Source organism: Neopelma chrysocephalum, unplaced genomic scaffold (genome assembly GCF_003984885.1).
Source record: "Neopelma chrysocephalum unplaced genomic scaffold, ASM398488v2 Primary Assembly neopelma1_43, whole genome shotgun sequence".
Taxonomy (NCBI): Eukaryota; Metazoa; Chordata; class Aves; order Passeriformes; family Pipridae; genus Neopelma; species Neopelma chrysocephalum.
Window position 1 is genome coordinate 13,377,556 of NW_020897702.1, and position 22,906 is coordinate 13,400,461.

General features: G+C 35.7%; 1 long non-coding RNA gene across 1 annotated transcript; it reads right to left on the bottom strand.

Annotated features, from left to right (window-relative positions):
* Positions 1-15,187: 15,187 nt before the first annotated feature.
* LOC113964947 lies at positions 15,188-22,516 on the bottom strand. Its single transcript, XR_003533351.1, has 3 exons — positions 22,452-22,516; positions 17,075-17,260; positions 15,188-16,664 (listed from the first exon to the last, which is right to left on the bottom strand). It is a non-coding gene; the product is annotated as an uncharacterized LOC113964947 (long non-coding RNA).
* Positions 22,517-22,906: the final 390 nt, after the last annotated feature.

Sequence of the window (22,906 nt, forward strand, 5' to 3'; positions counted from 1 at the left end):
CCCATTGCTCAAGAAAATGAGGGACCTGGTTGTAGAGGTTACGAAGGACAGAGCCAAGTTTGTTTCAGTGGTCCCAGTGACAGAGGCAACCGGCACAAACTGAAACACAGAAGATTCTCTCTGATCATCAGGAAACACCTTTTTACTGTGAGAGTGACTGAGCACTGGCACAGGTGTCACAGAGAGGTAGTGAAGTCTCCTGCTTTGGAGACATTCAAAAGCTTCTGGACATGGTACTGGGCAACCAGCTCTTGGTGACCCTACTGTAGCCGGGGAGTTGGAACAAGTGATCTCTTATAACTTCAGCCCTTCTGTGACTCTAGGATTGTGTTACACTCTGAAATCAGTATTTTATATACTATGGTTTCCTTATTCTATGCAGTATTTCAGAGAAACTGTAGACGAACATTGTACATCTCTTCTTTCTTCTAGTTCTTATTCACCGACTCTTCTACTTAATGATATGATACTAGTTGTGCTTGTTTTGAAAAATATTGCAACATAATATTTCTAAAACATGCTTTGACTAGTTCTTGATGTCACATAGATACGTTTGATACACATCTTTTTTAGGCAAGAAGAATCTTTATGAACTAATATTACTATGTTTTGTCTTCTTTTTTAAACAAGAATTCTCATGATGGAGTTTTCTGCAGTCATTAGTTACATAACTACTTTTAGGTTATCCTTGTCATTTCAAAATGTTTAAACAACTTCTGGCAACCACTTAATAATTGAAATGTTTAAATCTATTTTTTTCCAAATTCCTAGTTAACAAAAACAAATCCACATTGCATAGTTAAGGCATCAAGTAAGGCAAAATCAGAAGAAATTGATGGAATATATCTTGATATTTAGAAATAGCTGTTCAATAATAACATACCAGTACTTGCCAGTAGATCTTGAAAATATATTTTCCTTCTCCAAGCAACTGTTCCTTGCAGTCACTGGTGGGTTTCACAGGGTCATCTGCTTTGGGTCATTGTTTTCCAGTTCATACTAGATTGACTGATGAACAGTCACTCTCTAAAAGTCCTGGTCTGGTCATGGACCTTGATTCAGGATCAAAGCTGTCATTAGGTAGCTATATTTCACTTTTTCAAGTAGAACTCCTTTCCTCTTTGATAATACCAAATGCCTCCATTTTTCCTATAAATATTGGACAGTATCTCCTTATCTCTGAAAATCCAACAGCCAAAATGCAAAAAGAAAGCCTACTATTATAAAAATTATAAACTACTATTTTTATATATTGAATATGCTCCTTACACTCTATATAGTGAATTTTTCTGCCTGGTTATTTTAATTGGCCAGTTCCCAAGTGTGTATCCTAATCATGTATTCAGGTTTGAGTTATTAGCAGTGCCTTGTGTTCAGCAAATTCCATGCATTTCTAAATATATAATATGACTTGATTTCTTAGTACTATTAGCTAGCACCTAATGTCTTCAGTTGCACAACTGTAATAAATTAGACCTAAGATTTGTATGGCACTGATTTACAGTACTGTAGGAGAGTAGAAAACTTAAGAAGTTCTGCTTGTTCTGTAGTTATTTGTAGAACTGGAGGAAACGAGTGAATTCCTAAGGTATTGCCCTTTCATTATTTTCAGTTTTATGGTCTCATGAAGGTTCTGTTTTTGTATCAGGCAATCATAATCATGTCACATTAATGTTTTTGCTTTGGTCTGATTAGCACTCCACATTTACCTCTGACAACAAGAACTCCATGACAACTGTTCACACAAGAGTATAACTATCCACACTTTTTACATAATCAAAACTTTAGTCCTACTATTGAAATAGCCAGAACTCCTCCTCTATCACAACATGCAGAAAACAATCTGTTTAATAGTCATATTACAATTTCTGCAATAAAATTCTGTGATGATCAGTAAAATAATCAGAGCTTCTTTTCTATAACTGAAGAATTTGTAATATTAATTTCTTACCTGTGTGATAATTGCAGCATAGAATCAAATACCTGCAACATCATCACTACTTCGGGCAATGCCAGAGTTGCATTCCAGGCCCTCATACATATTTTTATACAATTCCCTAAACAGAAAGAGCTTAATTCCCATCTTAGTCAATTCCATGGCACCAGCGTACACTCATTCCGGTTTCTTCCTCAACCTTTTATTCCTGCATTACTCTGTGAAAACCATTTCTATGCAGCTCTATGACAAACATGTGCAAGACGTGCTTTTCACTAACACAAAAATGATGGAAGTATCAGAAGTTTATTCACTGTGAATGGAGAAAAAACTAAATCTCTATCCGAGAGATATATCCAAGGCAACCATATAGAATCACAGAATTACAGAATGGACATTGAAAGGGATCTCTAAGATGGTTTATTTCATCACCCCTATGCAAAACAGTTTATTTCATCACCCCTATGCCAAACAGTGTCAGCTAGAACAGGTTGCTCAGGCCCTTGCTGATTCAGGGGAGATGGAGGCTCCACAACTTCTCTGAGAAATCTATTTTAGTCTTCTGGAAACACAGCAGAGACCTTGAGTGATCCCCATCTTGTCATAGACATTATTCTTTGACATACAAAACTAGTGTCCAGTGTTAGAGCATGCAGACATACACCCACACTAAGCTGCAGAACGCCACTGCATCACCTCTACAAACATCAGAAATCAATGGCTATCTCTGGTGTACAGAGGAACACAGCTCTGAGCCAGGCAAACTCCTGCTGCTTTTCTTATACAAAGAGCTCCACCTCTGTTTCTTCACACGCAGCCACAGTGTCTACCCCTACCACAGGCAGGCCTCCTTTCTAACACCAGGTCAGTTTCTATGTAGGTAGGACTGCGGCATGTGTAGAAAGAGACACGTGTACATTTCTGTGGCCCACACAGGTTCCATGAAAACCACATTCATGTTTGTTGGGAGGACAATACTACTGATAACCATCCCTTAAACATGGCAGTCTGGTCAACTTCATACTTGCCTTATTTTATGCTTATACAGTCCATATCTCACCAATTTGGCCTTGCTAAACAAATTTGACTTCTCTTATCAAGGCAATGACCAACAAGTTCAGTACAGAGGGCTACAGAGATTGTCAGGAGTGTATGAAATATAAGTGGCTGAGATAAATCACTTTCTTCAGCCTTAAGAAGAAAAGTAAAGGAAAGAAGTTACTCCTGTCTTCAACTTTTTGATGAGAGAGTGTAGAGAAGGATTCTTCTAAGTGCTGTTCAGTGGTAGGAGGAGAAGTAAACAACATAAGTTGCAAACTTGGAAATATTGATTGGATATATAGAAAAATGTTGTTGTTGTGAGTATAGTCTGCCACTGACAGAGATTTCACAGGAAACTCCACCCTTGCCATTATTCAGAAGAAGGGTCTGAGCAACCTGCTTCAGGCAGACCTGCTTTCAGGTGTTGGACTACATGACTTCCTGAGGACTCTACATAGTACCATGATTCTCTGATGTCTGAAGATTCACAGAATTGAGATAGTCAAAATCAAGTTTGTTTTCAGAACCTTTCACATAAGAGCTCTTCATGATCCTGAAAAGACTTACAAGCATACTTTTATGTTACAGAATTTGAAAATATCACTGACTACTTTACAATCTTAATTTATAGTGCTTTGAATGAAGTATAAGTCTTAACAGTTGACTTACTCCCTCACCCTGTCATAGAAATATCTGGTTATTCTTGAAGCATATATATAATCTCTTTGGACTGTTCTCATTTTTAAATGGTAGCAGTAAATTGCAAATAATATAACATAAACCACAAAGCAGTGTGTGTTTTGTAGCTTGCAGTTCAATATACCTGGATTCTTTCATTCTGATCTTTGAAGAATTAACAGGCTCACTTATCATTCAGGGTATGGGAGAGAAAATGAGTAAACAGGTGTGAATTCAACCTCACTGTTTTGCCCTCTGATATGTTTCAGAAAAGAGTGATTTCCTTATGCAGAGGAAATATTTTGCACTTACATTTTCTAGCTAAGCTACCATTAGATGGAAAGTTGGTACAGGATAGTAACCTCCAAAATGCAAAAAAAAAGCAACACACTAGGCGGATTTCCACTGAAACTTTGCAAGTCCTTCTAAAATCTGCTATAAAATACTTTCTGACTCTTTAAAAAAATTTACCTAGTGCCTTGCTCCAGCCCTTCCATTTTCCAAATTTCACCATTGAAAATCCAATGGTAAATTCACAGATTTCAAATAAGATTAGAAGACTACCATTTTCTTCAGAACAGCAAATGAAGAGCCTAATCCAAGTCTCTTTATTCTAGATATTTCCCTAGCTGATCACTTAAAGTAGTCCACAAGAATTTCACCATAAGAAAATTAAATGTATTGGTTTATATGTTACGAATGTGTCCCTACAATATCTTTTGAAATTGCATAATCATAGATATTGCTCAGTTCTTAAAACTGTTTAAATATATCTAGAACTATAGAACAATTTTTCTTTAGGATTTAGAGATACAGGTTTGTGAGCTTTGGTATTTTCTATATGTTTAACTAAGCCTTGCTTTTTGAAAAGAAAAAAACCAACAACAACAAAACAAACAAACAAGCAAAAAACCCCAAACAAATAAATGAGCAAAATATTCCCAAACGAAAAACACCAAACACAAAAAATATTCCATTTTCCAAATTCATGTTAGTATGCAGCACATTCACTATTTTCTTCCCTAGAACTGTTGAATTCAAATCCAGAATTTTTACAATGAATACATGCAAATATTGTATGTATGGGCTTTTTTTGTTCGTTTTGGATTGGATTTTTTTGTTTTTTGTTTTTTTTCAAGATGGTAATTAATTTCCATGGAAGAGTTGTCCCCTGCATCTGTGCATTCTTTTATTGCTAGCTGAAACTTCCAGAGTTACTTCCTCAGTCCTAAGAACATTTATACTATGACCTATTTATTCTTCTTTCTTCAATATCTGAACATTCTGTCTTCCACCTTCATTTGGTACATATTTGTATGCTTATGGAACACATTAATGGGAGTGCAGGTGGTGCTTTTAATTCTTCTTACCTTTGCTGAGCCAAGAAGCAGCCTCTGTGCAAGCAACACCTTTGTAAGCCAAGACATAAGCATGCTTTCTCAGTTGCTGATTTAGTATCAAGTAAGCGGCTGAACGAGATGACTGACTGCATATAGATGTATGATAAAATAATGAAGGCTTTAGAAGCTGTTAAAATGGACTATACCCACATAGTGGGTTTACTATGCTGTACAGATATTATGCAATGTGGAGCATTCTCTCCCCTAAGTAATGGAACCTGAAAATATACAGGGAGGCATTCCACATTCTGCAGGACCAGCCAATACAGTCAGAAATAGTCTCTAGCTGTTAACACTCACAGAAAATGCTGTTACAGGGGAAAGACACGGGAAAGGCAAGTTCCTTCCACATCTAATACTCCAACATGTCAGAGATGTTTGAGATCTAGTTCTGGCAATCAGACTAAACTATGCTTCCTATGACACAAAATTAAATTGGCCTAGAGCCATAGAAGAGAAAGTAGGTTTCTTCCTAGGATAAAAATATACATTAATAATTCTGTTGACAGCACTTAAAATATGTTTTATCACTGGACTTAGTAAAACCTTAAGCCTATGAGTATTCACACATGCTTGAGGTTCTTCATATGCCTAAGAACCTACATCATTTGTGGCCCTAAGCATGTTGCTGGGTGATGGCCCAAATAGCTTAATTAACTATTCTTAAAATTAGCTATTCTAAAAATACTTCTAATTGAAAAATTAAGAAATAAAATCAAAGCACTAACACTTTTTGCAGCATAAAATGCCCCATAGCTTTATCCACCATCATCAACTTCCAAGAGTCTCTTCCTGATTTTTCCTTACTTGTCCCAGCCACTCTCTCACAACTGCTCTTAACCCTTCCAGCCTTTGAAGCTACCACTGTTTTCCAGATCTCTCAGAGGCCTCTCTCACCTTTCCTTACTCTCACAGCTCCTCAAACCCCATTGTTCTTTTCAGCCTTGATATTTTACCTCTGTCAACCAAATTCCAGCTTTTTCTTCCTCTCTTTCAGAGTCAGCTCTGTCACCTCTCAAAAACTTAATTTAATTCATGTTTCTGATGAGCACTGAACTGATTAACAGAAAAGAAAAAAACAACAAGGGACATAAAAGAACAAAATAGAGAAAAAGTATATTTATTTTTCTTTTCAAACAGATACTACAGGATATTATATAATAGTCCTAAACTTTTTTTGGTTTATGGAGCTATATTACATTATTGTATATTGATGAACAAGTAAATAACTCAGGCTTTTCCAGGGATTCATCTATTAAAATAAGACCTTCCTAATGATATATCCTATTACTTTTCTATATTTCCTCACAGTCCTGACTGGAGCAGCCTTTTTGATAAAAGTGTCTTATCATCAACATTCATGCAATCCTATAAAATTTTTACCTTTTTATATTGAGGAGTTGCCTAATTTATGAAGAATGATGTTGCTGTCTGGGGCTGCATAAGTTTGGTGACACTAATATGGCTCTTAAGGTTGCAGACTACTTTGGTTTTGCCTTAGGATAATTAATTGAAACTTCGAGTCTAAAATTCAGATGTTTTTCTTATACAGTTTTCTTGTACAATAATTTTCTGATGCATATTTTTAAATGCAAGATTTAGACAACTTTTAGCACATGGGAGGTTTTTTCTCTTCTTTCAACCGTTTTTTCTCTTCTAGCATACTATGAATTTCTTTCACCTACTTTGAGATGTCATGGTATGTATAAGTAAGTAATTTTGATTCATTGTTTGTCTCAAACTTAATCCTTCCTTTTAACTGTGTCTTTTTTAGCCATTCTCTAAGTACTTTAAATTACTGAAAAAAAATCTGGATTTTTGACTTTCTACTCTAAGCTAAGTAACTGCATATTTAGGCAGTAAATCATTCAAAGAAAATGTATTAATATTTGATGTACAAAACTATGAAGAAAATGTAAAGAATTTCTTCTCTGAGTAGCTTAAAAGTAGAAAAGTGTGAAAAATGAGAAGACAAAATCTTTACTTAACTAGAGTGGAAACAGTGACATTACTTCACTGGAGAAGAGTCTGACAAGTGAAAATGAGCCTTGTCAAACTCTTGTGACAATTACAGTTGCAATTTTACAAGTTCTGGGAAATGTGATCAATCCTTATTGAAGACATGAATCCTGTTATTAATCTGGAGGGAAAGAAAAGAGTCTACTTCTTATGGCTGCTTCAATATTACTTTCCACTCCTGCTTTTCTAAGTGCCTTAATTTAGAAGATGCATTCCATCTGGTATCACAGAATAACTTGCACACCTTCATAACAGAACCATCTGCATGTGTTCTCCTTTAGCTTTAGTTCTAGACACAGTCCCACATATTTCTCGTCATTTCCATAAAACAAAATTTTGTTTTTTTATCCTGACCCAGTTCCATTTGTGTTCTGAAAGTTTCTCCTCTGTTGTCTTGGACCTCCAGATTTTCCATATTTTGCTTATTAACTCTTCATGAGTCTTCAAATATGACCCTGTGGCTTCAGCATTTAGTTTTCTTACATTCAGTGAGTCCAGAATAAGTAACAGTAGACATTTGTTTAGTATCATGAAATAGCTTTTAAAATAAACCACTTTTGTGGTCAAGTGAAAGACAATATCTGTGACACATCAGTGGGTTTTGTTTGGGGCTTTTTTTTAGATTTTATTTACATATTTTTATATTAGTTATTAAATGTCTTCATTATTCTTTTTTTTTTCATTAAATCACCGAGGTAACCAGTTCAAGGCCTGATATTTCATTATATTTGTCTCATACCAAGCTCAATAGTTTACTTGAACAATTCTTTTCTTATCAGAATTCAGAAAAGAAATTAAATTCTTCAGTAATAATAGGTACAGTGAAGCATTAAGTCTAACTGAGTCAAACATACTTTTCCCAAAAATACAGATTTTGTTTTTCTAGGTTCTGTGCAATAGGTCACTTGGGTCAAAGTACTTGGCTTGCAACATGGCAGACTCAAAGATTTCATGAACTAAAACAGGATCAGACACCGGTTTGGGATTCACAGGTGTAAAGTCTACAATGTAAATATCTGTATCTGAGTGTGTTATGACAGTTAGAGTTTGATTTGGAATAACCTTTTATAGTTTAATTGGGAAAGAGAACATGTCAAAAGAGAGGTTAGTCTCATTGCAAAGTACTTGTGTAAAATAGGTCAGATGAATAAATGCTCTGCAGATGTCTAAAATTAGATGAGGTGAATCATGCCCTGATTCATTAGAGACTTGAGTAAGCTATGAACTTCTCATTAACTCAGTTGTAATTTAGCCAGGTGCTTGACTGAGTGAAAGAGAAAAAAACTGGATATTTATGAAAATAAAGTCTTAATACAGACAGATGAAATAATATTAAACAATGGCAAGAAGAAATGATGCCTGGACATACAGATGAAATGAGATAATATTCAATATTAGATTGCCTATTAGTTTAGACAAAGTTAAAGTGAATTTTTAGCTCAGTTCAATAATCTTAGAGTTTAGGCAGCTGTCCAGACAGTTTCTCATTTTGTCTATACAATTTACTCCATCTTTAATTCAAACTCTGTCTGCTATCAGCATACACCACTTCTTTTTTCCTACTGTAATATTTCAGCTTATAGCTTGGTCACAAGAATGACCTTCTCCATTTGGCCCAGTATTCATTCCTATTTGTATTGTACTGAGGCTTCTGATTATTCTCAATTATTATGTAATAAGATTATAATAACAACATTGTATCTTTATGGCAGCAAACATCATGTTTACTTTTTTCTAGTATGTTACATAAACAGGAGAAAGCCTCTGAATTTGTAGTTGTTCTGTTTCTCTTCATTCTTCAGATTAGTACTCAGAAACTCTTCACTCTTCAGTGGTGTTTGCTGCACATGGAAACAAAGGCAGACTATCTGCTGTCTTATGTATATATACCCTGTGTGGTAGGTTTTTCATCATGAATTATCATCCATAAAACCCAAGTTTAACATTATAAGAAGAGAACAAATGAAAAATAAGGTTTTATTCAAACACACTCTTAACAACAGTTGCATTACTTTTTATTTGAACATGGGAAAAAATTAATTCAAAACTTTAGTTCCACTCCACAGACCACACTCACATATGAATTTTGAAAATCAACAACAAAATATAACTTTGTGTAGATGGAGAACAAAATCCAAATTATTTTAATGTAGAATATTAATGCTGGGATCAGTCTAGAGGTCTGTCAACGTTAAGAAATATACTTTTCATATGTCGTTTATCAGCTTGGGCAGGACTTAAAAAAATTCAAAAAATCCAATAAGCCAAAACAACAAAACATTCTTCTGCATAGTGGGTCTGACTGAGAACAGATTAATTATTTTAAATTAATTTTTAAGAGAAGGAGATTAGCTCTACTGTCCTACTGCTTCCTGAATAATTGGGCATTAGTCCTGCAATGATTTAAATAATCTTACCTCCTGAAACAGAACCCCATGTTAATATTTCATGAAGTTAAACATGTATGCAATTTTCAATAACATATCATTATATCATTATAAATGACTCAATCATCTTAGAGGACTTTTCTATCCTAAATGTTTCTGTGATTCTATAGTAATCTTTCTCCAATTCATTCATCATAGATTACAAAATAACATTATGATCAGATATTAAAGTTTAGTTTTACTTGCCACACATGAGCTGAATTACATGAGTAGATAGATTATCAGCTGTTTGCAATGACTGAATCCTTTTTAAGTACGAATGCTCAAAAGTTGAAATTAGGATTTTATGTGAAAGTTTAGCATTTTAAATTTGACTTTAAACTTAGCAAACTACATAAATCATCATGACAGTAACAATCACTTAGAGTGACTCTAAAATGAAAGGTTATCCATAAGATTAAAAAGCGGTTAAATAAAACTGATGTTAGCTTTGTATTTTCATTGCTTCTAACCTCTGAGTTGAATCTATCCTTGTCTCCTCCTTTTAATACTTAGTCACTCTGAATTGTGGTTTAATTGTCATTTGAGTTTGTCTAACTTAAATTGAACAACAGTGATGCCATACAATCTATTTGTATGTAAAAGCATTTTCTTAATTATTCTTCTCTATAGTTTGAGAATGAATAATTAGACATAACACACAGCATAATGATCCCTGCTTTAAAACTAGTAATTTGCTTTCTCTTTCTCATATTAGTTAATGAGCTGCACATGTGATTTATAACCTTTAATTCTGCTGCATTATATGTGATTGTTTAGTATTCTTTATGTTCAATCCAACTAGGACTTGAACAACAGGAAAAGATGGGATGAGTTTGTGACAGATTATGTATTTTCAAGTCTTTACTGGCATCGTAATAAAATATATCTACATATTCCTAAAATAAAAAAACATGCTTTACTCTGTGTTTATGCTAAATTGCTGCATCAATTTGATATTTCAGAAGTTAAAGTACTGTTTGAATTGCCTTTTTAGTCTATTCCTCTAAAAAAAAGATGTCTCATTCTTAAAAAAAAATATCAGTGGATTAAACCCATTTTCTGAAATTATATATAAAATGTGTTCAGGTTAAATTGCTTCAACATAACTTTTTTTTTTCTTCTTCAGGGCAAAAACTACACTGGACCTGGAAAAAATGAATTACCATATTTCATCCAGAGAACATTATCATTGTTTCAGATGAGTCTTACTGAATCTACAGAAAATAATGGTAATATCTCTGGGAAAAAAATGGCCACTGAGAGGAAAAAAACAAAAACATAGACATTGCAAGAATAAAATAAGGTTATTATAAAACTCAGGAAAAATATATGGACTGGTAGAATGCAAAGCACTTCTGACATGAATGCTAGAAGATTAAATGTAGATGTAGATTTGGTGCAAGATCATAATACCCTACTTCTAGTTATACAAGAAAGGTTGACAGATCCCAAGTATCTTTGTTTCTAGGAACCTGTTTGAAAATCGAAAGTGGAAGAAAGACTTACATTACTAGAAGCCCTATTTCAAGAATGATTACAAATAAAGATGTCAAACTGGTTAAGTCAGTCCCTACTATTAGTTCTACTAGTGCATTATAGAGTCATAGTCTTAATTCTGCTCACAGGTGTGGGGTTTTTTTGCAAAGAGAGAATAAAAAAATAAAATAAAAAAATATTAAAAAAAAAAAGCTCCCCAAAAAATAAGAAAGAAGAAAATCCAAAATAAATCTGAGATAACTGAGAATTAGTCTGAAGCATCCCACTAGGTTTTTTTTTTAAGTAATTGCTGAGGACATATGCCAATCTGTGCTTCTGTTCTTCACAAGCCTTGGATAGAAAATCTGTGAAAAACTAGCTCTGATCAGCAGCATAATTTTGGTGCAGACAACCACATGATCTTCATTTATCATCTGATGGTTTATTTTCAAAAGTAGTGTCAGTGTGTACAAACTAGATTCTTTTCTGAGGAAATTAAAATGTAAGATCTAATTTAGTGTACACTGAACACACTCCCATCTGGAATAAAGGCAGAGTTAATTTTCTTTTCAGTAGCTGGTATGGTGCTGTGTTTTGAATTGTGCTGGAAACAGTCCTGAAAACACAGGGATGTTTTATTTGCTGCTGAGCAGTTCTTGCACAGAGTCAAGACCTTTTCTAGAAGATCCTCACCCCATGCCACCAACAAGGCAGCTGGAGGTGCACAAGAAGATGGGAGAGGACACAGCCAGGACAGCTGACCCCAATTGTCCGAAGAGATGTCCCATACCATATGGTGCCATGGTCAGCAAATGAACCTGGGGAAAGAAGGAGGAAGGGGAGTATGTTCAGAGTGATGGCATTTGTCTTCTCGAGTCACCATTACGTATGATGGAACCCTGCTTTCCTGGGGATGGCTGAACACCTACCTACCCATGGGAAGTGAATGAATTCCTCATTTGCTTTGCTTGTGTGCTTTAGCTATTAAGCTGTCTTTATCTCCGTCTATCAGTTTTCTCACTTTTACCTTTCTGATTCCCTTCCCCATTCCAACCAGGGAATGAGCAAATGTCTGGATGACACTTATTTGCTGGCTGGATTTAAACCACAAAACCTAAAGATCTGGGGTTGATCCTTTGTTTCCTTACAGTGTTTTTCTATATTTTTACCAGTCATTTGCTTGCTTGCTTTTCTGTTTCACAGTTAGACCTGATATATCAAGAGTTGTGTGGAAGACTTACACTGTACATTTTTATTGTTTTCAAAACGTAGCAGATCCTCCCCACAGTCATGTAGCATTTACCATTCCTGACATCTGTTCCTTATTCTTCAGCCCAGAAAAGCCACAGTCTTGGATTCATGCTGTTGTCTTTAAAAGCCTGGAATATGTTGTCTAGCACTAGTATTCAGATGAGTGCTACTAAATCTGTCTTGCTAATAATTTGTATTGAAACCAGTCTTGACTAAATAAATTCAGTGGAAATGAGTTTGCAAACCATGTACCCAGGCCTTGCAAAAGAAGACTGTATCATTAAAAGAATTTTATTTTTTCCACTGCTCTGTTCATTTTTTTCCTCTGATAGATGCTTTTATCTACACAAAAGAAGAAGCATATGATATTTCTTCCTATCACTCTCTGCATATGGTACTAGATAAATATAAATATTACACCAACAAAAAAATTCTATTCCCATATTTTCTCATTCCATTTTCTAATTATTCTATACACAAGGGCAGTCAGGCAATCATATATATTTTTCTCTATTGAGCTGCTAATTATGATGTCTTTTGTTTATCATCCGATTTAAACACTTCAGGAAAGAGGAGGATATTTCTACAAATCTTTAATACTTGATGTATATATAAATTGTTTGAACAGGTGTATTGAAAACAGGCTGAATGACCAGGCCCAGAGGGTGGTACGAGACTTCAAGAAGTCCAGTTGGAGGCCTAGTCCAGTTGGAGAAACTGGATGTATACCTGAGGAGTCTATACTGGATCCAGTCCTGTTTAATACCTTCATTAATGATTTGTATGATGGGGCAGACTGTACTCTCAGCAAGTTTGCAGATGATGCAGTACCAAGATGAGTGGTTGATACTCCAGAGAGACCTCAACAGGCCGGAGAGATGGGCTGACAAGATACGTATGAAGTTCAACAAGGAGAAATGCAAGAAGGGGAGCAACCGCAGGCACCAATGTATTCTGGCTGCCACCCAGCTGGGAAGAAGTTTGGCAGAAAATGCCTGGGGTTCCTGGTGGACATCAATGTGGACATGGGTCAACAATGGACCCTTGCTGCACAGAAGATCCATGGTACCCTAGACTGCACTAGCTTTTCCAGTAGGTAGAGGGAGGTAATCATTCCCTTCTGCTCAGCCATACCTGTGGCCATACCTGGAGGACTGTGGCCAGTTCTGTGTTCCCAAATACAAGAGAGACATATTGGATAGGGCCATACAAAGGCCCATGAAGATCCAGAGTCACAGAATATTTCGAGTTGGAAGGGACCCACAAGGATCATGGAGTTCAACTCTGAAGTGAATGGCTGTACAGGGATCGAACCCATGACCTTGGTATTATTAGCAGATGATGAAGGGGCTTTCCTCCTGTGAGGAAGGACTGGGAAACTGGGGCTCTTCAGCTTAGAGAAGAGAAGGCTGATAAAGGATCTTATTAATGTATATAAATACTTGGCAGAAGGGTTCAAAAAGCTTGGAGATAGGCTCTTTTCGGTGGTGCCCAGTGACGGGACCAGAGGTAATGGTCATAAATTGAAGCACAGCAGGTTCTATCTGAGCATTGGGAAACACTTTTTTACTGTGAGGTTGACTGAGTACTGGCACAGGCGTCCCAGAGAAGTGGTGGAGTCTCCAGCCTTAGAGATATTCAGAAGTCACTGGGCATGGTCCTGGCTTCTACATGACCCTGCTGTAGTAGGGAGTTGGACTAGATGGTCCAGAACCCCTGGTCTGGCTTATTCAGAAAGGCGGTATCTTTATTGATTAACTGAAGGAAGTCTATTTAAACAACCAGTTGATTCACTTAACTGATGTAGTCACCTGATCCACCGATGTAGTTTTCTGTCTAAAACAAAGGCTACTCTGGTAACAGAGCTTGAATGTCTGACTCCTCGCTAGAGGTTTCTCAGAGAAAGCCACACAGTCCTCCTTCAGCAGGAGGAGAGAGCGGCCAAGTTCCTTCTCTGGATTCCGAGGTGAAAAGTCCTTTATTTGAAAGTCCCACGGCTTATATGTGCCTGGGGGAGGCTAGAAGGAGGAACGTGATTGGGCCACGGTCCGGGGGAAAGGGAGCGGCTTGAGGGCTCCACTAACCAATGGGGGGTACAGAGGGACCAGAGTCCAATAACAAAACCAGGGATTGAGAAGGAGCGGATGAGACGGCCTATCATGCTTGCACAGAGGCAGAGTCTGTGTTCAGGGAGGGGAGGCCACATGGTGCTGAGTGGGGGGGGCACTGCATGGTTACAGAGACCAAGGGAAACCCATAAGATAAAAAAATGCATATTGCATTTTTTTTCACTGCACTCGATTCTGGGGAGCTGCTGCTGTGAAGGACCCGTTTCTAAAGCCGTTCTTTCCAGGTTTCGTAATCCTGGCATTCACCCACAATCTGGTCCTCTGTGCGTTCAGATAAATTTAGCTTTCTTTTCATTTCGGCAACACTCAGTCACTGCTGAGTCATGTTCTTCCCTGAGCTTGCCCTGAGAGCAGTCATTGCCAATCTCCTCTAAGAGTTCTCCCATTGTGGAAATTTGTTGATTGATCAAAATAGTTCCAGTAAATGTGCCCTGGAAAAAAAGCTTACTTTACAATAGTTTTGACCATTGAGACCACAAAGGAAATAGCTATAAGAACAAACAAAGGGACAAATACCTGAAAAGAAAATGCTAAAACATGTTGTAAAGCTGTATTCATGTTTAAGTAGAGAAGAGATTTAAATACAAAACCACAGAAATAGACAAAACAGAACTCCATGGCATTAATTATCATGTTCTGTTAACATTTTTCTAGAATCTCATATATGAATACAACAGGCATAAACAACTTTTTTTTTTTTATACTGGAAAAATTTTCTTTTGCATCTGATGATGATTTACAGCAAAACTAGAAGACTTCAAGCTATGTTGCAAATTCTGTCATGTCTAAAAATTAGAGTTTAGGATTGAAATGAGTTCCCCATTAAATACTGTTGAATGGCAACTTTATTTGTGGGCTCCATTTTTATAACTTTATACAGTCTTGTTGAAATTTCCACAGCATTTCACAGAATCATGATAGTCAATACACATAACTACATTTGCAAGTTTAAAATTTAATTTTGGGAAAATACAATAGGCTTAATGGACTATAGCTTTGGAATGTACATGAATACATAGTGCATTACATATGACAGAGGAACACAGGGAAATTATTCATCTTCTGTTTATAAACTAGATTACAATGAAAAATTAATCTCTTTTCAGGTTTCTAAAATCTGTCTGTTTTCACCATTTTTCCACCTCCTTCTTCTAGTTAAATATTTAAACAACCACAAAAATTATGATTTTGAAAGTCAATAGAACACAGTGAACGCAGAAGGTCACTTAGTTGCTTTAGAAATGTCCTATTTCAGCCCATGTCTTCACTAGAGTTTGAGTCTGTTTGAAATAGAATGGGATATTTGTGCTTAAGAAGTCCCACCTCCTGTGTATTAAACTTTTTGATGCTGAAGTCTTTATAAACTGCTTTCATTATCCACTATGTACATTTGATAAACATCAAGTCAGAAGTCTTTGGAGATTTCTAATCATTATTACTCTCCTATTAGTCATGTCATGTTATCCATAATGCCTACAGAGCAGAAAAGACTTTGATTTAATGTTTTATTCAAAGGACAAATCCTTCACTGATATAACAGTCCCTAATGCAAGGCAGATATTAGTTGACGTAAAATGGCCAGTTTATTGCTGCCTGGGATGCAGACTTACTTTGACCCTTTCAACCTGGAGGTGAAAGAGTTTTCTATTGATGGCCAGTTACAAAACTATCAGTACTAATAATGTTTTTGACATCCTTTCTTACTCTGATTAATAGTTATATATCCATGCAACTGCTTTGGCATATACCCTCTGCTGGCTTTCTAAAAATACGTTGCTCACTTTTGCTCTCTCACTGAGATATATATAAATAAATACAGTGCATTTATTGTTTTCCTAATATTTTTCATAATTGTCTCAGGGTTACCTGATTTCATTACATTTGTTCTCTAAACGTGTGAAGAGCACAGAACCAGCAGATATAGAACCCACTAATTTAAGGAGAGAAATGAAGTGGCCTCAGATGTAGTTGACATCAATATGGCTGCAACTGTGAGATTTCTAAACTCTGAGGCATTGGTATTCACTTTAATGGGAGCAGTGTAGGCTCTCAGTAGAACAATTTACTAATGTTCTCCAAAATGCTCTATTCAATGAGGTTATTCAGCAAAGTCCAGTGGATGCTAGTGATGTTTAAAGTTTTTGTATTGGAAATTCTCAGATCTGACTGCTAAAGCATATCCTTAATGTTGGGAAGATATTCATGACTCTGGCTTTGGTGAAATTATTTACATTCCGAAAGAGCAGCAAACAATTTCCACATTGGATTCACAGTTATTACATCTTGAAAGGTTCCCTTGCCAGAACTGTATCAAATGGAGAACTGGAAATTTATAAAAAATTGAAATACAATTTTATTCATGAGTGGTAGAATGTCCCATTTGCTTGAGTAGCAGAAGCCCTAGTATGATTATTAATTTGGTCCTTCCCATGAGCAACACATCAACAACTAAGAACCAGCACTTGGAATTCCAGTTTAAACAGTGAGTCATTACCTCATATGTGCTAAGTTCTTATGCAAGAGAAAAGTACATTTAATAAACAACAGTTTCAACAGAGTTCACAACTACTACTGTCAAGACAGTGCACATAAGTAGTTCATAATATGCCTTCAATTTCATTAATATTTTTAAGGAACTGAATCTAAATAACTATATTTTAGTGTAGCTAACATCCTTAGATGACAACTGTAACATCTGTGTTAACCTTGACTTACCAATTTTTATCACGAATTCCATATCTACCATCTCTCCATCATCCAGTTCTGACATGCTTCTGTATCAACCCCAGCCGCAGCTTCCTTGCTATTAATTCAGACACCAGAGGCACCATGAGATGATAAACTACAAGCTGCTCCAACAAACTGCTACATATCTCACAGATCAGAAAAGCCAGTAAACACCTGAAAAAAAAAACAACACAAAAAATTCTGTGATATACAACCAGGACATTAAAGGTTTGCTTGATATACCCAGTTCATCTGAGTAAAAGAAAACTGCACCACCAAACTATTTTCCAGACTGCATCTTTGAATGACCTCTGGAAGAAACATATGAAAACTTAGTACAAAAATCAAAATGTGTCACTGATAGTACACCCTTAGCAATCACATACCATCATGAGCTAAAACAAAGCCTAAAAGTTATTAAAGAAATGCTATTTGTATCTTGAAATACATGTTCAAGTCTCCCCTATTACTTTTCAAATGGCACCCCCCTAGAGCAAAATGTAGGCCCTCCAAGAACATCTATATAGGTGAAGCTGAACAACTACTGTACACTGAAGTGAGCTCAAACAGACCTCTGATAAAGGTTAAACCAAATAATTACCCCTAGGTGAGCAATATTTTTCACAAGACCACCACTTACCAAGATCTCACACTACAGATTCTTAAGGGACAGCTTCAAAGCTCCTTTCCAATTGCACAAATCTATTGAATACCCTCAGTCATGGACTCAGGATATAAGAACTTCTTTATGCTACATTTGTCCCACCCCTGAAGTGTTGGAAGCAAAGTTGGTTGATACCTGTTTCTCTCTTGTATATAAATTTAACATGGTTTTCTCCTGCTTTATTGTCACCCCCTGCATTACAGCTGCCTATCATCCTTTCTACTCAACTATTCTGTAGAAAAGCATCATATTGTACTTAAAGTAACTATCCTAAACCTTTAGGTCCCTTCAAAAGTTACTACTTCTATTACAGAGCAGAGTACTAGCATGGGAACCCAGGAAGTCACCTCATTGGGTTTTTTCCCCAATTATATAGATTGATCTAATACGGGATCTATTTAACCTGTTTGCTCATACTCTATAGATACAAATCACAGTGTGACTCCGAATGGCATATGTCATTTTAACGATAAGCATACTCAATGTTTACTGTTTCCAGAATATAGAAAGCTCTAGTCTTTGTCTATAAGGATTTTGGCCAGCAACTGTAATTCTCTTTCTTGTCTTACCATGGACTGAATTGCTAGTGAAAGTTAAGTCAGCTTCTTGGGAATTTCATACCTCCACAAAATTGGTCTTAATCTATAAATTTTAATGTAAAAGTGTGACAAGAAAAAAACCCAATGTCCAAATGTTTCAGTCTAATTCTCCTGTCTTCTCATTATGTTTCTGCTGATATTTTATTTATAGAATATTTTTTCCTTAATGTAAATTCTTCTGTTGTTGTTTTGGGGCTGGGGATTGGATAAAACCATAAGAAAACTGCTGAGTAAAACAGTTGGCCTCTTTAATGACAAATTTAAATTAAAAAATCCAAACAAACAAGGAAGCAAACAAAACCAAAAAACCAGCATCAAATTACTTTTGTGATGGAGAAAATAGAACAATAGACATTAATGCATGAAACAGAGCCTATAAACTAAGAGATAGCAGAAGATGAGCTTCACTATCCAAGTAATATCGCAGATCTTCACAGCAATTAAGGTTAGCATTTGATTGGTTTTGTGGTATCTGTATATGCCTTGGTTTTCAGACAGCAGGAACAAACAGACAAGGATTTGGGTTTGTTTCCATGGAGAAGTTTAGGGACAGAATAATTCTGGCTAAACTGGTGGTTGGAAGAAAGCTTGTCTCTAGTTCCTAAAACATTATACAATGCTCTGCTGAAGATAAAAACCTCTGGAAATGTGGAATATCACCACATAAATATTCTTAAGTGAAATATTTAATTTCCTTCTATCTAGAGTCATATAAGTTATGTTATTTTGATCCCCATCACAGCTGGATTTGGGGTGAAGTATTGTCATGAAGGGCTTGTGAGATGGCTAAGTTTAACATCTTCTGTTTTTGAGAAATAATATGAAAATTATGTATGAATGACTTAGTCAGGACAGTGGGAACTTATGTTCCAAACCCAAATTGTTTTTTGTCTTTTCACAGAATACCAAAATAAGATGATGCCATATTTCCAGAACAACACTAGCTGCCTTTTAACATTTAAAGAAGTACCGCAATGAGTGCTCAAGGCACGCGAATAAAATCTGGCTCTCTAATGTCTCCTCAAATCCATTTTTCCTGTGACTTATGCTACCAGATTTCCATGAATTTTACTACCTGAACCATCTATAAGTCTGTGATGGGTGTTGGTACTTTGGATATCCTGCAGACAGAGGTACAGGGATGGTTTGAATTATCACCATCTCTGTGGACAAAAAAAAAAAAAAGGAACAAACCCTAAAACAACAAGGAGAGAATTAATAACTTGACCATGAAAACTGTAAAAATTTTAGTATTACACCATGAACTCCATTATCAATTTCTCTCTATAGTGGAAATAATGAACAAGTTCCAATTTTCAGTTACTTGTTTAGTTGAAACATATTACACTCACACATTTTTAATACGGTTTGGCCTGCGTATCATTTTGGAATATCATGTGTCAGGGTAAAGCTTGAATTAAATTACAGTTTATGTTTAATAGTGTGGGAATAATTACTTGAACTGGTATATGATTTACATAGTACATGTTGTGTTACAATGTACATTCTGTATTTCAAATTATTCCTTCCTTAAAATGTTTATTATTCAGTAGTTATCAGTATTGGAAGAGGTTGCTGTAACTAATTCTGGTACAATTTATACAATAAACATAGTTTCTTTGAATGTTAATTATTTTCAAGCATTCTTTTCTTTAGTTTTTCTTCTATATTTTTATGCCTAAATTATAAAATAAGCATTGGATTTTCAAAAGTTCTCACAAGGTTCTCAAATAATGTATTGATGAACTGGTACACAACACACATATAGTGAGAAGAAGGAGGAAGAGGGAAGGGAAAGAGAGCAGCAGTGGAAGGAAGGAGAAGGAAGAGAAGGGAGTTGTAGATCTCACTGTAGATATGCATCATGAAAGGGGTTAAGGGTTTTTTTAAGTTGCTTTTGAAAAGCTCACAATTATCGCATTGTAAGTAATTAAGTCCCGTTTGGGGGGGGGTTCTTTTTCTTGGTTTGGTTTGGTTTGGTTTTTTTTCTAATTTGTTTTCCTTACTTTGACATTCATTTCAGTACTCATTTTTCACACTTTGGTTCAGTCAATTATTTTTAAATTTTACAATGGAATTTTTATTTATTTATACTTGTCATCATGATATAAAATGACTTTCTATTACATGTTATGGTTCTATATCATTTACTTCATAATGTGATTTGAAGCAAAGCTGATAAAAAAGAAGATATTTTTTCATGAACATAAGAATTATTTGTTGAATGTTGTGCAAGTTTGGAGCTGGCTTCCTGCCAAGTTTCTGAAACTTGACAACAGAGTCTCCTTCTCAGAGAGGGAAGGAAAAAAAAAACCCAAGTAGCCAAAGGTCTAGCAAAAATATATATATTTTACATATAAAACAGAGATATACAATGAGAATTATATATATGAATCTATGACCCCAGATAGCTTCCCAAAGGGAAGAAGGGGGAAGGGAGAAGGGAAAAGGATAAAGTAGGGTGAAAAGGGACAAAAACAAAACAGATCTACACGATCTAAAAGCCCGGCAACCAGCAAACTGAAAGATTGGTAAGAGCTCACCACTTCCCTTGAGAGAAGCAGGACGTCTGGACGCAGCCCAGCACTCTCCCCTCACACGTGGCAGATAACAGCAGTCACTGTAGGCCTCAGCTCCAGATAAGCCAGACCAAAACAGGGACCACCGTTCTCCAACCTCGCCGGAAAGGAAGAGAGCGAACTCTCTTATCAATGCCTTATTTATACCACAGGTTACTTAAAGGAATAGCATGGAATACTTCCTTGGTCACTTTCCTAGTTCCTTCCTGGTTACAAGCCGGTTTCCAGGAAGGCCTAGTCTGAAACCATCACAAATGTATAATAATTTTTTGGATGAATACTATAGATATTTGGCACACAGAATCTGTTTATATTTTTTTAAAAATATTGGGTCATATTTTTTAATATGTTAGCTCCATATATGCCTGTGAGAATTGTTATGATATCCAAAAATGTTTAAAACATTTTCACAGAACACAATGAGGAGGAAAACAGAGAAATTATATATGTGCATGTGAACTGCTTTTGAGATTCACAACTTCTGTTAGATGCTAAAATGAACCTTGAGACATGAGTCCACACAACAATTCTATTTCATGAAAACTTCAGATATTTCAGATTACAAACTGGACTCTTTTTGACAAAATTAAAGCAGAAAGTTCACTCCAGGAGAGTACTTAATATACTTCAACTGCTAAAGATGCTCAGTCCAACTCATCAGCCTAAACCCATTCCAAATTTAACTTTTATGAAAGGCACGTAGTGTAGTCATCAGATTCTTGGTGAGAACTGTTTGTGTCTACAAACCCACCCTTGTTGAGCCACACAACTTGCTAAAGTAATGAGAGCTACATTCTTCAAAGAAGCTCCACAAGACCTTATAGGTACAACCTGTCAAACAATTTGTCCCATTCAGAGGTTTTGGCCCAATAATTTTGATATCCTTACTGACACTAAAGACATTTGATCTGATTTTACAGGAAAGGGCCAGAACCAACAAAACATGTATATAACCAGAGGCAACTTCAGTCACTCATATGTGATTCCTATATTATCCATCAGGCCAAAACCCTTTGATTTTCCAGCTGGACACATCCACTGATGTGTGTTTAAATGTTTTGCTTCTTTATAGGACACATGATGTTGTTTATAGCTATCTCTACAACATTTAAAATGGATTATATATAAGACTCATACTAGAGTGAGATGCTTGATCAAAGTAGAGAACACTATGACTAATGCAATTTAGGTATTTTTGGGTATCCACTTCTGTTTGAATATCCTAAGATCAAATCTGAAAAAGTGAAAATCGTAATAATTTTTAAAATCCTTTTTTACTATAAAACCAACTTGTAGATTATTCTGCACATGCATAAATTGCAGATCAATTATATGGGTACAAAGATACATATCTATGCTATATCAGTGAATAATTTGTTGCAGTTGTCAAATAATGAGGAAAAAAACCCTATTTTTACTAATTTATGTTCTGTATCATACTTAAAAGGTCACTGAAATAACTTAAAATTGTTATGAATCATCAGAAAACACAACTATCAAATTTTCCAGAACGTAACACCCACCTGACTTTACAGAAAGTAACATATTTTTGTTCTGAGACTCCAAATCAGACTACAAATCATCTGCCTGTATGGTCAGAAAATAGCAAGAAAAATTTTTTAGAAGAATAACAATTGGAATCTTTATTTAAATATGCTCCTTCTATTTCTCTTTCTCTGTGACTGTCTTACCTGTCTCTAAACTACAGTAGGTTTAGTGCTCTTTTAAATGTGATAGATCATTTATTCACTGTTTGGCTAATCGTGTATGCTCTTCATACTGTTGCAGATGTGAACAAACATACTATTGTTTCGCTGCTTGAACTTAGGGATAAAAATATTTATGGCTCAATGTATTATCTGTACACATAAACACAGATGAGCATGCACAAGGAAAATTCAGAAAGATTAGAAATATAATTTCATTTAATGATTTCCAAAGAAGTTATAGAATCTTGAACTTAGTTCCAAGTTCTAAT